This window comes from Rhinatrema bivittatum, chromosome 1 (assembly GCF_901001135.1).
Source record: "Rhinatrema bivittatum chromosome 1, aRhiBiv1.1, whole genome shotgun sequence".
Taxonomy (NCBI): domain Eukaryota; kingdom Metazoa; phylum Chordata; class Amphibia; order Gymnophiona; family Rhinatrematidae; genus Rhinatrema; species Rhinatrema bivittatum.
In genome coordinates this window covers 254997759-255014904 of record NC_042615.1, presented here as the reverse complement: position 1 = coordinate 255014904, position 17146 = coordinate 254997759, and the positions used below count along the sequence as shown (strand labels likewise).

Sequence of the window (17146 nt, the reverse complement as noted above, 5' to 3'; positions counted from 1 at the left end):
AACTTGCTCATCACTGATGTTAAACTAAGAAACCTGCAGTTTTTCACTGGCCCTTGTTTCTGCCCTTATGTATGATTTATTTTGCCAAAACCTTTTACATTCAATAAGTTGCTATGATGCTTTTGAAGTCTGTGCCAGTCAAAATAAGACCCTCATTTTGTTATAGATGACTTCTTTTTTTACACTTGAAAGTTGCTTTTTCCCTAAATATTGAAAGGATTAGATTTTTCATTGTGGAATGTATACTTGACAGTGCACATGAAGAAACTTTCATTTTTCCTTGACCAATAATTATTGCTCATGGAGAGCCTTCTTGTGAATGAGTCTCATTTCAGCCAAGGAAGACCAGTGGGAAGTTGCATGTTTGACCCTTTGGGATTCATTGTGTGTCTGGTCCTAGTTCTAAGTCCTTTTTGAACTAGGTTAGAGATAGGTAGCAGAAAGAGGGAGTGCACCATTTTTGGAACAGCTCTTCCACTGAGGTTGCTAGAATGGCCATGCCCCTGGGAATATAAAATTAGCTTGCAGCATAGCTAAGTATGGCGCACAGAGTAGGAGTGTTTTCTCGGTTGCAGTTTTGGTTCCTCTTTTAGAGTACTAGTCCTTCTGATCTAGATCCTCACTCCTAATTAGGAGACAAGTGCTTGTCTGTGTTGGCCTCAGGGTGTTTATGGACTTTTGAACTCTCGATTTTAGTGATTCTTTTTTTTTCTGTGAGAGCCCTGGTACAGGGAAGTTTGGAGGCTGTGCTAGGTTAGATCAAGAAGTAGGGAAGATTCCACTATTCTCACACAGTGTGGGCTGGAACAGAGGTGACTCGCTGCAGAAGAGTGCCAGTGTTTGATTTTTGTGAAGTTTTGATTTACTGGGGGGGGGGGGGGAGTTTGTGGCCACTCTTCCTGCCCTGAAAAAGGGGGTATCTAGAGCTGCTGTGTTCCCTGCTGACTGGACCTTTCTTGAAGACCTCTTTCCTCATCAGAAGAGGCTAACTGTCAGGCCGTTACAGTAAAAGTCGCGGGAGAGCAGGCGAGTGCCCACTCTCCCGGCGCGCGCACAGGCCACTCTCCTGTGTGTGCAATTCAGTAAAAAAAAAAAAAATTCAAACTAGGGCCCATGGTAAAAAGAGGCGCTAGGGACACTAGCATGTCCCAAGCGGCGGCTGTCAGCAAGTTTGACAGCCGACGCTCAACTTTGCCGTCGTCTGTTCTGAAACCCGCTGACAGCCATGGGTTCGGAAACCGGATGCCAGCAAAATTGAGCATCCGGTTTTCAACCCATGGGTTGATTAAAACATTTTTTTAAATTAGTTTTAACTTTTGGGACCTCCGACTTAATATCGCCATGATATTAAGTTGGAGGGTGCACAGAAAAGCAGTCTTTATTGCTTTTCTGTGCACTTTCCCGGTGCCGGCAGAAATTAACACCTACCTTTGGGTAGGCGCTAATTTCTAAAAGTAAAATGTGCAGCTTGGCTGCACATTTTACTTATTGAATTGCCGGAGACTAATAGGGGCATCAACATGCATTTGCATGTTGCGGGCACTATTAGTTTCGGGGGGTTGGATGCGCGTTTTCGACTCGCTAACCCTTATTGAATTAAAGGGTAAAGCTAGAATGTCGAAAACGCGCGTCCAAACGCGGGTTAACAGTGCACTCCGTGTACTGTATCACGCCTGTGAGTAAGAACTGTTTTGCTATACATCTCAAGACACCCAATTGGAGTCTTCACCCTGCAGAGAGGTAAAATTGAGAAACTACAAAACCTGAGCTTTTACGATTGTCCATCAGTTTTGAAAGGAGATTTTTCCACCCAGTAAAGGTTACCCCTGTCCACTTGAGAACTTTATTTTTTCCAAGCCCAAAAGAGTGAGTGTTAACCCTGACCCAGTATTGATACACTTAAACAGATAATGTTTGGAGAACTAGTATGCAAAAATCTGATAGATGGAAAAATAGCACTGTACATAAGAACTTTTGCATTAAAGATTTAATTTGGACCCTCAATTCGAGCCTCCAGAGAATGTTGGTGCTCACATCCCTTAATGGTGAAAGTGAACTGATATCTCCCCAGGCCAAAGAACTGAGAGAGTCACTCCTTGGGCTTTGGAGGATTTATTTCCCATTGATAGCAGGGCTGAATTAGCCATGCTGTCATGGGAACTGTTCATCAGGCCTGGTAGGCAGAGTTTCTGTAGTAGAATTCAGAGCTTTCCTCTGTGCGGCTGTGCGTGCCTTCCCGCGCAGAAGAACAGATTCTCCTCAGTCTGTTCTTTCCGTGCACGGGATCGCATGCGGGGCTTCGTTTCTCCTCAGTAAAGAAGAAAAGATGTCTAAACAGATGGATCCACGGCCGTCTGGCTTTAAACCTAGTTCATGTGGGAAAATCATGGACATCACTGCAGCCTGATGTCTCCTAGAGCTCAGCGGCAGCGAGCTCACAGGATTCAACAACTAAAATGCGCAGCGGGAGGCTCTTGTGCTCCTCCTTTGGAGGCCCATTCCTCTCTGGGGCTGCGGAAGGACAAGGCCCCGAAGGAAAGACTGGCGTCATCGGTGGAGCAGTTTAAGATTGGGGGAAGTTCGGAGGAGGCACGTCGAAGGAAACACTCCTCGGCCTCAAAGAGTTTGAGGGAACCGTGCCCCGAACATCTGCTTCCCTGGCCGCATCGATTTCAATATCGACGCCTACAGCTCGAGCCCAGTTGCTGGAAAGCGCAACGACGCACTCTAAAATGGCGTCGATGCCGAAGCTTGCTGAGCCGCACAGGCATGAAGAGTTGGGACCGGCGCATGGAGCGTCAAAGGTGGCGCAGGGAGCACAGAGATCGACGCATGGGGCATCCAGCACGGGACGGGAGGGAGAGTCGGGATCGGCGGAGGTTCGACCTCCACCTGTACCTGATAAATAGATCAACCGGTCGCACTATTCGGACAGTAGTCATATATCCCATAAGTCAATTACCTCCCGGGACACTTCAAAAAAGACAAGCAAGGGGAGGCAGAGTACATCTCTGGATGAGTCTAGCTATCATCGTTCCCCAGCAAGTGTCCACTCTCGCTCGGAAGACGATTACGTCAGAGTTACTTCGCATTCATCTTCAGCTTTGTTGTTTTCATCATTGAGAGTTCAGTCAGATCTTTTATCCGCTTCAAGAAGTAGACAATTGGGCGAAAGTTTGTAGGAACCACTAGCCAAGAGGCAGAAGGTAACCGATGACGCACAACCATCTGACACTCTGGATGCTTTCATGCCGCAAGCGCCTTTACCTCCTCGAAGTACGGGGAGAGGGAAAACCTCCTTTGCCGCCTCGGACGCGGGAAGCATTCACTCAGCTGTCACGTGTACTCTCTGGGTTTTTTGAAGTAATGCAATCAACCTTTCAATTGCCGCATGCTCCAACCGATAGTGATAGTGACTCTCAACACTTATCTACTCCACCCTCTCCAGAACAGGTACCAACCACACCGACATGAGATCAGTCACCTCTACCGGTGGACCCACTTCCTCTTCAGCAAGATCCACTCTTACGAATGGACCCGGATTATCCACAATCATGTCCACATACTTCAATGGGATACCCATCAGATCCTCCTGAACCATACTCTCCTCCGGAGGATCTATCTTATCCAAAGTTTTTAGAGAAAGTGGGTTCCGTTTTACATCTAGAAATTCAAAAAACAGATCCAAGAGCAGAAACGCTAGACCTACTCAAGATATATGATGTTCCTGCCGAACCCACATCTTTACAGTCACACAAAGTTTTAGACTCAGTATTACAAAAATCTTGGGAAACTCCATTCTCGATTTCCCCCAGTGGCTAAGAAAACTGACTTTAAAATTTTGGATGAGGCAGTCCCCTTAATTACTCTGTGCCTCAACTACCACACTCATCACTCGTGGTAGAATCAGCTCTGCAAAGAGCTAAAAAACACAGATTGCACACGTCAGTACCTCTGGGTAGAAGGCAGAAATTGCTGGATGAATTTGCACGGAAATTGTTCCAGGGAGCAATGTTGTCGGCCTGCATCCAACAACATCAATTCTATATCGTTCAGTGTATGAATGTCTGTAAACCGTAAAGACCGCACTCCCTGGGGCAGAAAATCCTAACCTCAAACTAAATCAACCAGTACAAGACTTGGAAGAGGGCATCCGCCATCTCCTTCGTACTATTTATGAAGGATTTGAATCTTCATCCCGCATTTCAGCATCCGTGATTGCAGCATAAAGGCTAGCATGGCTACGATTCAGAGCTATAGACGTGCATACCAAGCTGGCAAACTTTGCCTTTGCAAGGCAGACAATCTGTTTGGCGACAAATTTCAAGAGATGGTGGCCAACCTCAAAGATCAAGCTGTAGCAGTTCAGTCTCTAACACAACCATCCCTGTATCAAATGCAACGTAGGTTCTTTGCACCAATGCGTAAACAACCTTACCAACGTAGAGTGTTTAGGCAATACTCCTCGTATAGGCCGCAAACTTATACTCTCCCACAACAGCAGCAGCAAAACAGGAGGGGACGTCCAAGGGTCAATGCCAGCAAAACCAACAAACTGCGTCATCCACCAAGATGCTGTCCTCTTTTTTTTTTTTTTTTTTTTTTTTTTTAAATAAAACCACCACCACTACAGGTACATCCACCAGGCAGGATTTCATCCTACCTGCCAGAATGGACAATAATGACCGATCAGTGGGTTTTAGAAGTAGTAGAGAGAGGATACCAATTACAGTTTGCAACAAAATCTCATCTCCCTCACCATCTAAAAAGGGGGTTTGCAAAACAACAATCCCGTTTATGGAAGGAAATCCTATCCCTTCAGCATCAACGGGCAACTCGCGTTTGGATGCGCGTTTTCACCTCGCTAGCTTTACCCTTTATTCAGTAAGGGATAGCGCGACACGGATTTTATTCACCATGCTTCCTAATTCCTAAGAAAGCAGGGGCTGGAGACAGATTCTGGACCTCAGGGTGTTGAACAAGCATCTGCCCAAAGAAGTTCAAAATGGTGTCATTAAAGAACATCCTACCACTTCTTCAACCCAACGACTGGATGTGTTCCTGAAGGATGCTTATGCCCACATACCAATCAATCCTTCTTCATGGTGTTACCTGTCTTTCCAGTATCAGAACAGGCACTATCAGTACCAAGTACTCCCTGTTGGACTATCGGCAACCCGCAGAGTATTCACAAAATGTATGGCAGTGGTGGTGGCTCATTTAAGGAAGCTGGGGATTCAAGTATTCCCCTATCTGGACAATTGGCTTTTAGTAGCATCCAGCCCAGAGGGGCTCCAGGAACAGCTACAGCAGACAATTCAATGCTTAGACCGTTTGGGACTGATAGCCAACTATACAAAATCCACCCTCGCACCCACACAGATTCTTCAGTTCATTGGAGCTCGACTGGATACCCTGCAGACCAGGGCCTTCTTACCACTGGACAGAGCTATGGAGATGCGCCGTCTCCTATGAACCCTCTGTTCCACTCCAACATCCACAGCACGTCAAGTGCTGATAGTTCTAGGACACATGGCAGCGGCCATATTCACAGACCCAAACACCAGGTTGCACATGCAGCGTTTACAGTGGGGTTTAAAAAGACAGTGGAAACAAACATTCACACTGCTATTCACCAAAATAACCCTTACTTCCGAAATAAGGGACATAAACTGGTGGCTACGAAAGAACACTCACCAAGGGAGCTTTGTTCAAGCCGCCTTCACACAATATCGTCCTGACCACCGATGCTTCTTGCAAGGGGTGGGGAGCACACTTAGACCATCTTCAAACACAGGGATTATGGTCTATTCCAGAACAAAACCTTCAGATCAATCTTTTGGAACTCCGCACAGTAAAGAATGTGCTCCACACGTTCCTACCTCACCTACGGGGCCATCAAGTCATGGTATACACCGACAGCCAAGTGGCAATGTTCTATCTAAACAAACAAGGAGGGTCAGGTTCTTGAAACCTTCGCAAAGAAACAATGCAGATTCTGGAACATGCTCACCGCCACTGTATAACAGTTCAAGCATCCTACCTTCCAGGAGTGATCAAACACAAGCGGACAGATTGAGCTGCATCTTTTACCCTCACGAATGGGTCCTAAATCAGGCAGTTGCACAAAAAATCTTCAAGTGGAGATTGCCAATGATGGACCTCTTCACCACAGAGGACAATGCACAGGTTCCTTGCTTCTGCTCAGTGTGGAACAGTCGACTTCCAATAGTCCATGTTGTGATCTCAAAGCACAAGTTGGGCAGTACAGTCGTACTAAGGTATTAACCCAAGGAAGCTTATCAGAGCTAATCAGTTTGAAAACAATCATGCATTCTTTATAGTTGAACATGTTGGGCTACAGGGAGCCAATGCAAATCCATTAGCACAGTGTGATGTGATCTCCTCACTTTTTTTCCTGTTATGAGATGGGCAGCAGAGTTCATGAGCAACTGAATGGGCTTCAAGGCCAGAGTAGATAAACCCAGATCAGTAATGTTACAGAAGTCAGTTAGGGGCAATATAGGAGCCTGGATGACTATACAGAAATCAGCTTGATCTTAAACAGATTTTAAACCATTCAAAACTTGCAGCTTAAAAAAGCCTGATCTTATTACAGATTTCATATGTTGAAAATTTAGAAGAGAATCAATCTAGATTCACACATTTCTGATGTTAGAGCATAATAGAACAGTTATATCATCAGTGGTAATGGAAGCATACTTAATTTTAGTTGCTGATTTTGATTTTTGCACCATCAATAATTCAGTTTTTGACACATTTAGAATGAGCTTTGGTCCACAGGCCTTAGTATCTCTTCAGTCAAAGTTCATTTTGGCACTTTTGTAGCATATCATAAGTTAGTGGAAGAGGCTTTCATCTCTCTCAACCCATTGGTATCTGAATTCATGAAAGCATTGTTGCATTTGAGGCCTCAGATTAGTAAACCTCCAGTGCCATGGGACCTCAACGTAGTGCTAGCTCAACCTTTCTTCAAACATCTCAAGTTGGTAGACTTAGTTTCTTACCTGGAAGCCAATATTCCTTGTAGCTGTCACTTTGGCTTAAAGAGTAGCAAATTGCAAGTTTTGGTTTCCTACTCGCCATTCCTGCAGTTTTTTCACAACAGGATGGTTCACTGCACTAAGTTCTTTCCAAAAATGGTGTCTCATTCCACAGGCTATTGTGCTGCCTGCTTTCTTCCCAAGACTACACAGAGGAGAGAGGTCTCTTCACTCCTTGGCCTGTAAGAGCACAGTAATCTAGCTTCAGATGCTCTTGCCCGTCAGTGGGGCCAGGGACCTCTGTACATGTATTCTCCAGTTCCACTGGTAGCGAAGATTTTGTCAAAGCTCGGGGAAGACAGGGTACTAAGATCTTCATAGCGCCCCCCCCCCCCCCCCCCCATTGTCTGAGACAGATCTGATTTCCATTCCTTCGGAAGATATCCATTCAGAAACTGTTCAGACTGGGGACTTCCCTGGATCTCATCACTCAGGCTCAGAGCAGATTGCACCATCCCAATCTCCAGTCCTTCTTTCTCACCACTTAGATGTTGCGAAGCTAATTCTGCAACTCCTTGACCTTTCAGAGGATATGTCTTAGATCCTCTTGGCTTCCAGAAAGCTTTCCATTAGGAAGTCCTACGGACTGAAGTGGAGGAGGTTTGTTGTGTGGTGTGAACATGAGGCCCTAGATCCCTTTTGTGTGCTCCACACACAGCGCCTTGACTACTGTCTACTCCTCTTAGAAGCTGATCTTACTACCAATTTAGTTAGGGTTCACCTTAGTATAACTGGTGCATATCATCACTGTAGAAGACAAGCCCAACTCTGCACAGCCTTTAGTTGCATGTTTCATGTGGGGTCTGTTTCATTTGAAGCCTCCTATCAGTTGTCCTGCTGTGTCCTGGGACCTCAACATGGTTCTGTCCCAGCTGATGACAGCTTCCTTTGAACTGCTGCTCTTTTGTATCCTGAAGTACCTGACGTGGAATGTCATATTTTTGGTGGCAGTCACTTCAGTGCTCAGGGTGAGTGAGCTTCAGCCCTTAATGACTTATCCACCCTACATTGTTTTTTCATGATAGGGTGGTTTTGCATATGCACTCTGTTCCTGCCTAAGGTGATGTCAGAATTCCATCTTAACCAGTCAGTTGTCCTTCCAACATTTTGCCCCAGGTTTCATTCTCAACAAGGTAAACAAGCCTTGTGCAAGGCTTGTCTGCAAGAGAGTCTTAGCCTTCTGTCTGGCATGGACAGAAGTTCATAGAAAGTCCACTCTGCTTTTTGTTCTGATCAAAAGAAACAAACTGGGGATCATCATTACCAAACAGATGCTCTCAATAAGAAGTTGCCATACTTGTTCAGACAGAGGGTCCATTGAGCCTAGCATCCTGTTTCCAACAGTGGCCAATCCAGAATACAAGTACCTTGCAAATACCCAAACAGTAAATAAATTCCATGCTACTAATGCCAGTAATAAGCTGTGGCTATTCTCTAAGTCAATTTGATTAATAGTTTTTGGACTTCTCCTCCTGGAACTTGTCCAAATCTTTTTTTAAACCCAGCTATGCTAACTGCCTTAACCATATACTCTGGTACTGAATTCCAGAGTTTAATTGTGCATAGAGTGAAAAAATTTCTATAATTTGTTTTAAATGTGCTACTTGCTAACTTCATGGAGTGCCCCGCTAGTCCCTGTAGATTCCCATTTACTCATTCTAGTCCTATCATGATTTTATAGGCCTTTATCATATTCCCCCTCAGCCGTCTTCTCCAAGATGAACAGCCCTAACCTCTTTAGCCTTTCCCCAAGGGGAGCCATTCCATTCCCCATATCAGTTTGGTTGCATTTCTTGGAACCTTTTCCAGTGCAACTATATCTTTTTTGAGATGCAGTGACCAGAACTGTACAGAGTACTGAAGGTGTGGTCTCACCATACAGAAGTACTATGACATTCTCTGCTTTATTCACCATTCCTTTCCTAATAATTCCTAACATTGTTTTCTTTTTTGAATGCGGCCACACACTGAGCCAGTGATTTCAATGACTTGTCCACTATGATGCCCAGATCTCTTTCCAGTTGGCTAGCAAATTGTATCTCCTTCTATTATGCTTGGAAGGGCTTGATTCTGGTGGGCTTATGTCGAGGCTCAATCTGTCCAGGCCATGGAGGAGATCTGCAAGGCTACAACATGGCGTTTTCTCCACTTATTCACATCATAATACTGTTTGGACAGGGATGGCCGACGTGACAGCAGGTTTGGCCAATCTGTCCTCTGGAACTTATTTAAGGTGAGGAACCCTATTCTGTTCCTTCTTAGGGCCCCTGCTTTGTTCAGCTGCCCCCCCACCCTCCCCCCAGGATGGTAACTCTAAAACAAGTGCACAGCCGTCCATACACACGTGCTAGAATTTTAAACCATGGGTGCACATATGTGTGGGTGGATGTCTGTCACGCGCACAACAGGAGGGGATCTTAAAAAATTGCACACAGCGATGCAGGTAGGCCTTTCCCAGTTCCTCCCCCAGTTCGCTTTAGTTAAGGAGTGGACTGGGAGGGAACTTCCCTAACCCTATCCTTCCTTCCTTTCCCCCTCTCCTCCCCGAACCCTAAACTATCTCGACCTAACCCCCTTTTTTTCATATTTACTTCTGCTCCAGAAGAGCAGTATCTTTCACGCGCCGCTTCCCTAGGTCAGCGGCTAATGGCGCAGTCCTGGCCCATCCCTTTGGAGAGGCCCGGCACGGCCATACGCATAACCACCGTTATTTACACGCGGCCCTTCTAAAATCAGGCCAATTCTTTATATTTTTTTTGAAAAAGTCCTTTCTGTATTTCCAAGTATATGAGCTGAAAATGCCGAAACTTATGAGCAATAGTGCCAATCTTCAATGTTTCTAGGAACTGAAATTAATGCGATTTATGGGAGCCACCAGCAGTGAATTAGGAGGTAGGGGAGCTTCTGACTTGTTGATTTCCTTTCGATAGCAGGGCTGAATTAGCCATGCTGTCATGGGAACTGTCAATCAGGGCCCAGGGGCGGAGCTTCCTAAGAAGGAAACAGAGCTTTGCTCTGTGCAGTTGCGCGTGAGTTCCCACACAGGAAATAGCAGTCTCCACAGTCCGTTTCTTTCTGCGCATGGGAACGCACGCGGAGCTTTGCACTCCTCAGCTTCACTTTATTTGGTTTAAAAATAGAATATCCAAAAAGACACAGAGGCCGTCTGGCTTTAAGCCCTGTTCATGTGGCAAGATCATGTCCATAACAGATGGACATGATCAGTGTTTTAGATGCCTGGGACTGGATCATCCACAGCAGACCTGTGAGTACTGCAGGAAAATATCTCCGAGGGCCCAGCAACAACAGGCGCAGAAGATTGAAGATCTAAAGGCCCGGGCCTCTTATGTGCCACCATCGGAGGCACATTCCTCCCCAGGACCTGAAAAAACTAAGGGCTTACAGGTGAGGAGAACCACGTCCATGGAACCACCCCCCTCAAGGACTGGAGGGCAGGATAGGCCTTGAGACCAAAAGAGGCAGAACAGCCCATAGGTCTCATCAGAAACCCCATCGTGGTTGAAGACTATAGAGACGCAAAAAGCGCAGACGCGAGTCAAGACACAGAGCTGAGGGCCAGATGCGCCGGGTCCGGTGCAGGTAAAATCAAAATCGGCGCAGACGACTCCATCAGCATCAAACTGATGCACCAGATTCGAAGCCCGAAGTGCGCAGATAGCTCGAGGCATTTGACGCCGGCACCCAAATCGTCGCACATTCACACACAGGCTCGACGCATAGGCCGAAGCAGGCTATAACAAAGCAGCACGGATTGCCCAAAACAGGGGGACTTCCAGTTAGGGATGGAACAAAGGTGGGAGAAAGATCAAAGCCGATGCAGTCCGACAGGGAATCGATGCATTTGCATACCACCTTAGGAAAAAAGGGTGCAAAAGGAGAACAGAGGACAGACACCTCTCTCAGGTGCATGCAGTAGACATCGCTCTAAAGACAGCCACAATAGCCACTCAAGGGGACACAACACAAACCCATTCCATCGCCTCCAGTCCTCAATCGATACAACAGTCTCCATTATCAAAACATTTGACAAGTGAAATTTCATCAGAGGAAGAGGGCATGCAGCTACTATCCAGATGCCACCTCAAGCGCAGCAGGCTTTTTCAATCTTATCGCTAGCACTTTCAGGATTGACTCCCTGCAGTCTGCTTTCACGCTTCATCTCCTGTGGCTAGTCCAACCAGATCGCTCTCGGCATCGAGGGAGCCAACGCCGGAACCCATAGTAAGGACCCCTCCGCCAAGCCCATCACACAGATACCATCTCTGGTACCCTTTCAATCCCCTCAGACGTCTCCAGACACATCCACAGGATATCCTTCAGATGAACCTCCAGAACCCTACTCTCCCCCCAGAGGATTTGTTATACCCCAAATTTTTGGAAAAGATGGGGTCCATCCTCCAATTAAATGTACAAAAGGTACCAGACCTGAGATCAGAGACCTTAGGTCTACTTAAAATCTTTGATTTATCGGCAGAGCCAACATTACCATCACACGCAGTTCTGGACGGGATTTTGGAAAAGATGTGGGAGACACCACTTACCACGGCACCAGTATCACGCAAAGCAGACTTAAAATTCCACACGCAGCAGTCCTCATAATTCTATAGTGGTCAAGTCGGCCATGCAAAAGGCTAAAAAGTCAAAATTGCATGCGTCGGCTCCCCCAGGTAGGGAGAATCACTGCCTGGATGAATTTGCACGAAAGAGATTTCAATCCTCCATGCTTGCAGCAAGAATTGGTCAGCATCAATTATATATACTCCAATATTTATACAAATGTATTCAAGCAGTTAAGAGCTTGCTGTTCACCTCTGACATATCTACACAATCCAAAACACAACCCCTTATAGACATCGAAGATGGCATCCGTCCTTTGCTACGGACGGTTTGAGGCATTTGAAACCTCCTCAAGATAGTCAGCAACAGCAATTGCAGCTCGCCGAACAGCGTGGCTACGTGCAAGCACTATTAGGGAGGACGTACATTTATTTATTTATTTATTTATATTCTTTTCTATACCGACATTCATGGCACAAGTCATATCGCGTCGGTTTACATCAAACGAGGTAGTCTACATCAAACAGAGATGGATTAACCAAAAAAAAAAAAGTCAGTTAAAGAAGAGGAACGAAGAATGTGGAGGTTATAACTAGGATTAGAAATACAAAAATTGAAAAAATTCAACACGATACATTAGCATTCGCTATATTGTCTGCCGACTAACATGACATAACATAGTAGGGTTTCCATTGACATTTGGTTATACTCTTGGTCCTCATGTTAACATTACAGACACTGCAGTGACCGCATGGTCTGTGTCCAGCTGGTCTAGGGTCTGTCGGACATTTCATTGGTAATGCCAAAGGAGATAAGTCTTTCAGATTTTTGTATCATTTATTAGCAATCATAATTTCCTTTTCTTTGAAGGCTGGTAAAACTTGCAATATATGTCAATGTTTTTGCAATATTTTCCTGTCAGTAGACATACAAGTGAATGTAATAGGACAAACTATTTCTGTATTTGAAGACCTAGGTTTGGGTGCTAATAGTGCTTTTCTATTCTGTTTGGATGCACGTTTAAAGCCATCATCTATATGGGTTTCTATTTATAAACCGTGCTTTCATTTCAGCCAACCTAGTGTTAAAAGTACATTCATCTGTGCAAAGCCGTTTTAACCTGAGAAATTGAGTATAAGGTAAATTTTTCATGAGGGATCTACTATGAAAACTATCATACTTCAACAATTTATTAAAGTCTGTGGGTTTCTGTTTATATCAGTGCTGAATATACCATCTGTACGTGTTATTAGAATGTCTAAAAATGGAACTTTTGTCATAAACCATTTTAAATTTCAAATTGTGATCCAAACTATTAAGCCATCTTTGGAAGTGAGGCAAATCTTCCTCTTTCCATTTCCATAACATGAAAATATCATCTATATACCTTTTCCTTATTAAAATGTCTCCTGCATATCTATGATTACTCAAAAAAACCTTTTCAAACTTAGCCCTATAGAGATTCACAATCGAGGGGGCCATAGCCCCCTCGATTTACATAGTAAACTTGTTAACCTCTCATGTAAAGGGGGAAATCTCTTCGGAGATAAGTTCCAAGAGATGGTAGCGAATCTCAAGGAGCAGGCAGTGGCAGTCCAGTCTTTAGTGACGCCGTCATCCCTTCCGCTGCAAAGGAGATATTTTCAATCCGCACGTAGGCAGTCTTTCACTAGAAAGCCATAAAGGTCTTATTCATCCTACAGGCCTGCACCCTACCAACAGCTATCGAGGCAACAGCAAAGAGGTCGCGCTAGGTCTCAACACGCACAGAGCAACAACCATCTGCCCCAGCTAAACAGTCACAATCTTTTTAGAGATTCAGAGACCACCACCACAATCTGTAACACCGCCAGGCAGAATCACATCAAGGATAGCGGCATGGACTACCATAAAATCAGACAGTTGGGTGCTGGAGATAGTACGACATGGGTACCAACTGCTCCCGCATCTCATAACTTGCAGGAGCCATCAGAAACAGTGATGGAAATACAATCGCTACAACAAGGAGCCATCAGATCCATTCCTCTATCAGCCCACAACAAGGGTTTTTATTCACCATAATTCATCATTCCCAAGAAATTTGGGGGGTCTTCGCCCAATTCTAGACCTCCGAGATTTGAACAAATATTTTGATAAAGGAGAAGTTCAAGATGGTGTCCTTAAAGATGATATTGCCTCTTCTGCAACCCAACGATTGGATGTGTTCCATAGCCCTGAAGGATGCATATACCCACATCCCGATACACCAATCTTCAACACGTTACCTGAACTTTCAATTCAAGGACAACCATTATTATGTGGTTCTTCCATTCGGCCTCTTGGCAGCCCCAAGTGTATTCACAAAATGCATGGCGGCGGTGGTGGCCTTCCTCTGGCAGAAGGGTATGAAATTGTTCCCATACCTCGACGATTGGCTTCTTGTGGCATCAAACCCGTCCACCCTACTGCAACATCAGCAGCAGTTCGCTGTTTGGACGAATTGGGGCTGGTCATCAACTAGGACAAATCGTTCTTGACCCCGACTCGGGTCCTACAATTCATAGGAGCTTGACTGGATACCACTCGAAACCGAGCTTTTCTGCCAGAGGACAGATGCCTGGAAATACAACTACTACATGCTCTATGGTTAACGCAGCGACCTTCGGCACGCCAGATACTAACCGTACTGGGATACATGGTGGCAGCCATCTTTACAGTCCCCAATACATGTTTACACATGAGACATCTGCATTGTGGATTGAAACGTCAGTGGAAACACTCTCAACCTCTAACTCACAAGGTAAATCTCACCACAGCAATGGCAACTGACTTGGTGGCTCAGCAAGACCACGCTCACCAAAGATGCCTTATTCAGCACTCCCCCACACAACATCGTGTTAACCACAGATGCCTCTCGAAAGGGATGGGGAGCGCACTTAGATCACTTAGAGACGCAGGGACTATGGTCCCACTACAAAAAGAACTTACAAATCAATCCGTTATCGTTCAGAGCGATTCACAATGCCATCCTAGCCTTTCTTCCGCAGCTCGAAGGTCGACTGGTAATGGTATATGCAACCAAGTAGCAATGTTCTACATAAACAAGGAGGGTCAGGTTCATGGACCCTTTGCAAGGAGACACTGTTCATCTTCAACCATGCGCATCGCCATTCCATTCACCTCCAAGCAACTTACCTACCGGGAGCGATAAATACACGAGCAGACAGGCTCAGCAGAGTATTCTATTCTCACAAATGGACTCTCAATCACCAAGTGACTCTCGATATCTTTGCTCAGTGGGGAATCCCATCCATAGATTTCTTCGCCACAGAAGCCAATACAAAGGTTCCTCAATTCTGCTCTGTTTGGCCCACTCAACGCAGAATGGCACAGGATGCATTCCTACTCCCTTGGACGGAGGAATTAATGTATGCATTCCCTCAGATTCCACTGATTACTGGACAATACAAAAATGTATCCAGGATGCAGCACAACTAAACTTAATAGCCCGGGCTTTGCCCCGACAGCCGTGGTACACCTATCTCCTTGATATCTCCATAACAGAACCAATCAGATTGCCAGATCTTCCAGATTTCCTAACACAGGAAGTCAGCACTCTTCAACACCTGATGCACGCATCCCTCCACTTGACAGCATGGAGGCTGAGTGGATCCTCCTGACAGAACAAGGAATTTCGTTAGAGGCACAAACAGTCCTCTTTAACTCAAGAAAGCCTTCCACTACACGAGCTTATTATGGATTCAAGTGGAAAAGGTATTCTTCTTGGTGCACATCTAAAGGAATAGAACCATTGAACTGTTCGCCAGATGCCCTTCTGGACTACCTTCACAGTTTATATCAAACTGGACTAGCGACAGCATCAGTTAGAGTTCATCTCGGTGCTATTGCCACATATTATAGACCAGACCACACCAGGGACAGTCAATTTCATTGCACCCATTGATCTCCCGGTTTTTAAGAGGCTTACTACACCTCGGACCACCACTAAGCCTCCAATCCCATGGAATCTAAACCTCATCCTAGAACTAATGCTTTTTCCATTTGAACCGTTGGAATCTGCTCATAAAATACCTTACATGGAAAGTGGTATTGTTAGTAGCAGTGACTTCGGCACGTCGAGTCGGTGAACTTCAGGCCTTAGTTCACTACAGCCCATATCTTCAGTTCTATCATCATAAGGTAGTCATGAGAACTCGCCCGTCGTTTCTTCCGAAAGTAGTCTCATTTTCACTTGAACCAGTCAATTGAATTGCCAGCATTTTTCCCTAAACCTCACAACAATGAAAGAGCGCTCTTTACATAAATTAGACTGCAAGCGTGCTCTAGCTTACTATAAGCAGAGAACGCATTCCCTAACACGGGTATTACAACTATTTGTCTCCTTTCATCCTGAGAAAACGGGATCTCTAGTAACAAAGGACCATCTCCAGTTGGATAACATGCATTCAATTCTGCTACGATCAACATGATTTATCTCTTCCTTCAGCGCCAACAGCTCATCAGATACGACCCGTAGCAACCTCATTGGCTCACTTAAGATACGTGCAACCAAGTGACAATTGTAAAGCAGCCACCTGGTCTTCTCTCCATACATTTTACATTGCACTACTGCCTAGATCAACAATCTAATGATGCAAAGCTGGGCAGAGCGGTTCTGCATTCTATTTCAGAATAAGTCATTATTCGACTATCCACGTTGTATTAGATCATGCAAATCACGATTACAGATACCTACAGGTGTGGTCAAGAGCTTGGGACTCCCATGACAGCATGGCTAATTCAGCCCTGCTATTGACAGGAAAAAGCAAGTTTGCTTACCGTAAACGGTGTTTCCGTAGATAGCAGGATGAATTAGCCATGCTGACCCACCCGCCTCCCTGGATAGTCGACACATACTACTACCATACCTCTACTGCTGAATCACAGACTGAGGAGACTTCCATTTCCTGTGCGGGAACGCACGTGCAGCCACACAGAGCAAAGCTCTGTTTCCTTCTTAGGAAGCTCCGCCTCCCGGGCCCTGATTGACAGTTCCCATGACAGCATGGCTAATTCATCCTGCTATCTACGGAAACACCCTTTACGGCAAACGTTTTTGTTCTGCAAGTTGTAAGTTAGCAAGAGGCTAATTATGCAGTTTCTTGCAGGAGCTGGGGACATTAATTTAAGGTAAGTTTCAGCAGCAACTTAGTCGGCTAGGTTGAAACTTAACTAATTGCAATATAGCCAGCTGAATTGCTGCTTATTGTCTTTTGTGATTGTAATGCAAGAAAGCTAACAGTCATGGCAACTTTTTTGGAGTTAGGTACACTTGTAATTAAAAATGAAGTAATCAAAAAGTATCAAATTACATATTAAAGGACTTCTTACTACAGAAACCAAATTTAAGGGACTATCATAAAGATTCTGGTCTTTAAGTTTACTTGAAAAGACTATAGATGATTTATAAGTCCCTACTTTTTCCTATATAGTAAAAAAAAATGTTCAGCTATGCATTAATGACA

At 45.0% G+C, this 17146-nt stretch overlaps 1 protein-coding gene across 7 annotated transcripts in view; it reads left to right on the top strand.

Annotated features, from left to right (window-relative positions):
* LOC115087092 (transmembrane protein 127-like) overlaps positions 1-17146 on the top strand; it is a 161545-nt gene that overhangs the window by 2461 nt on the left and 141938 nt on the right. The window lies entirely within an intron of this gene.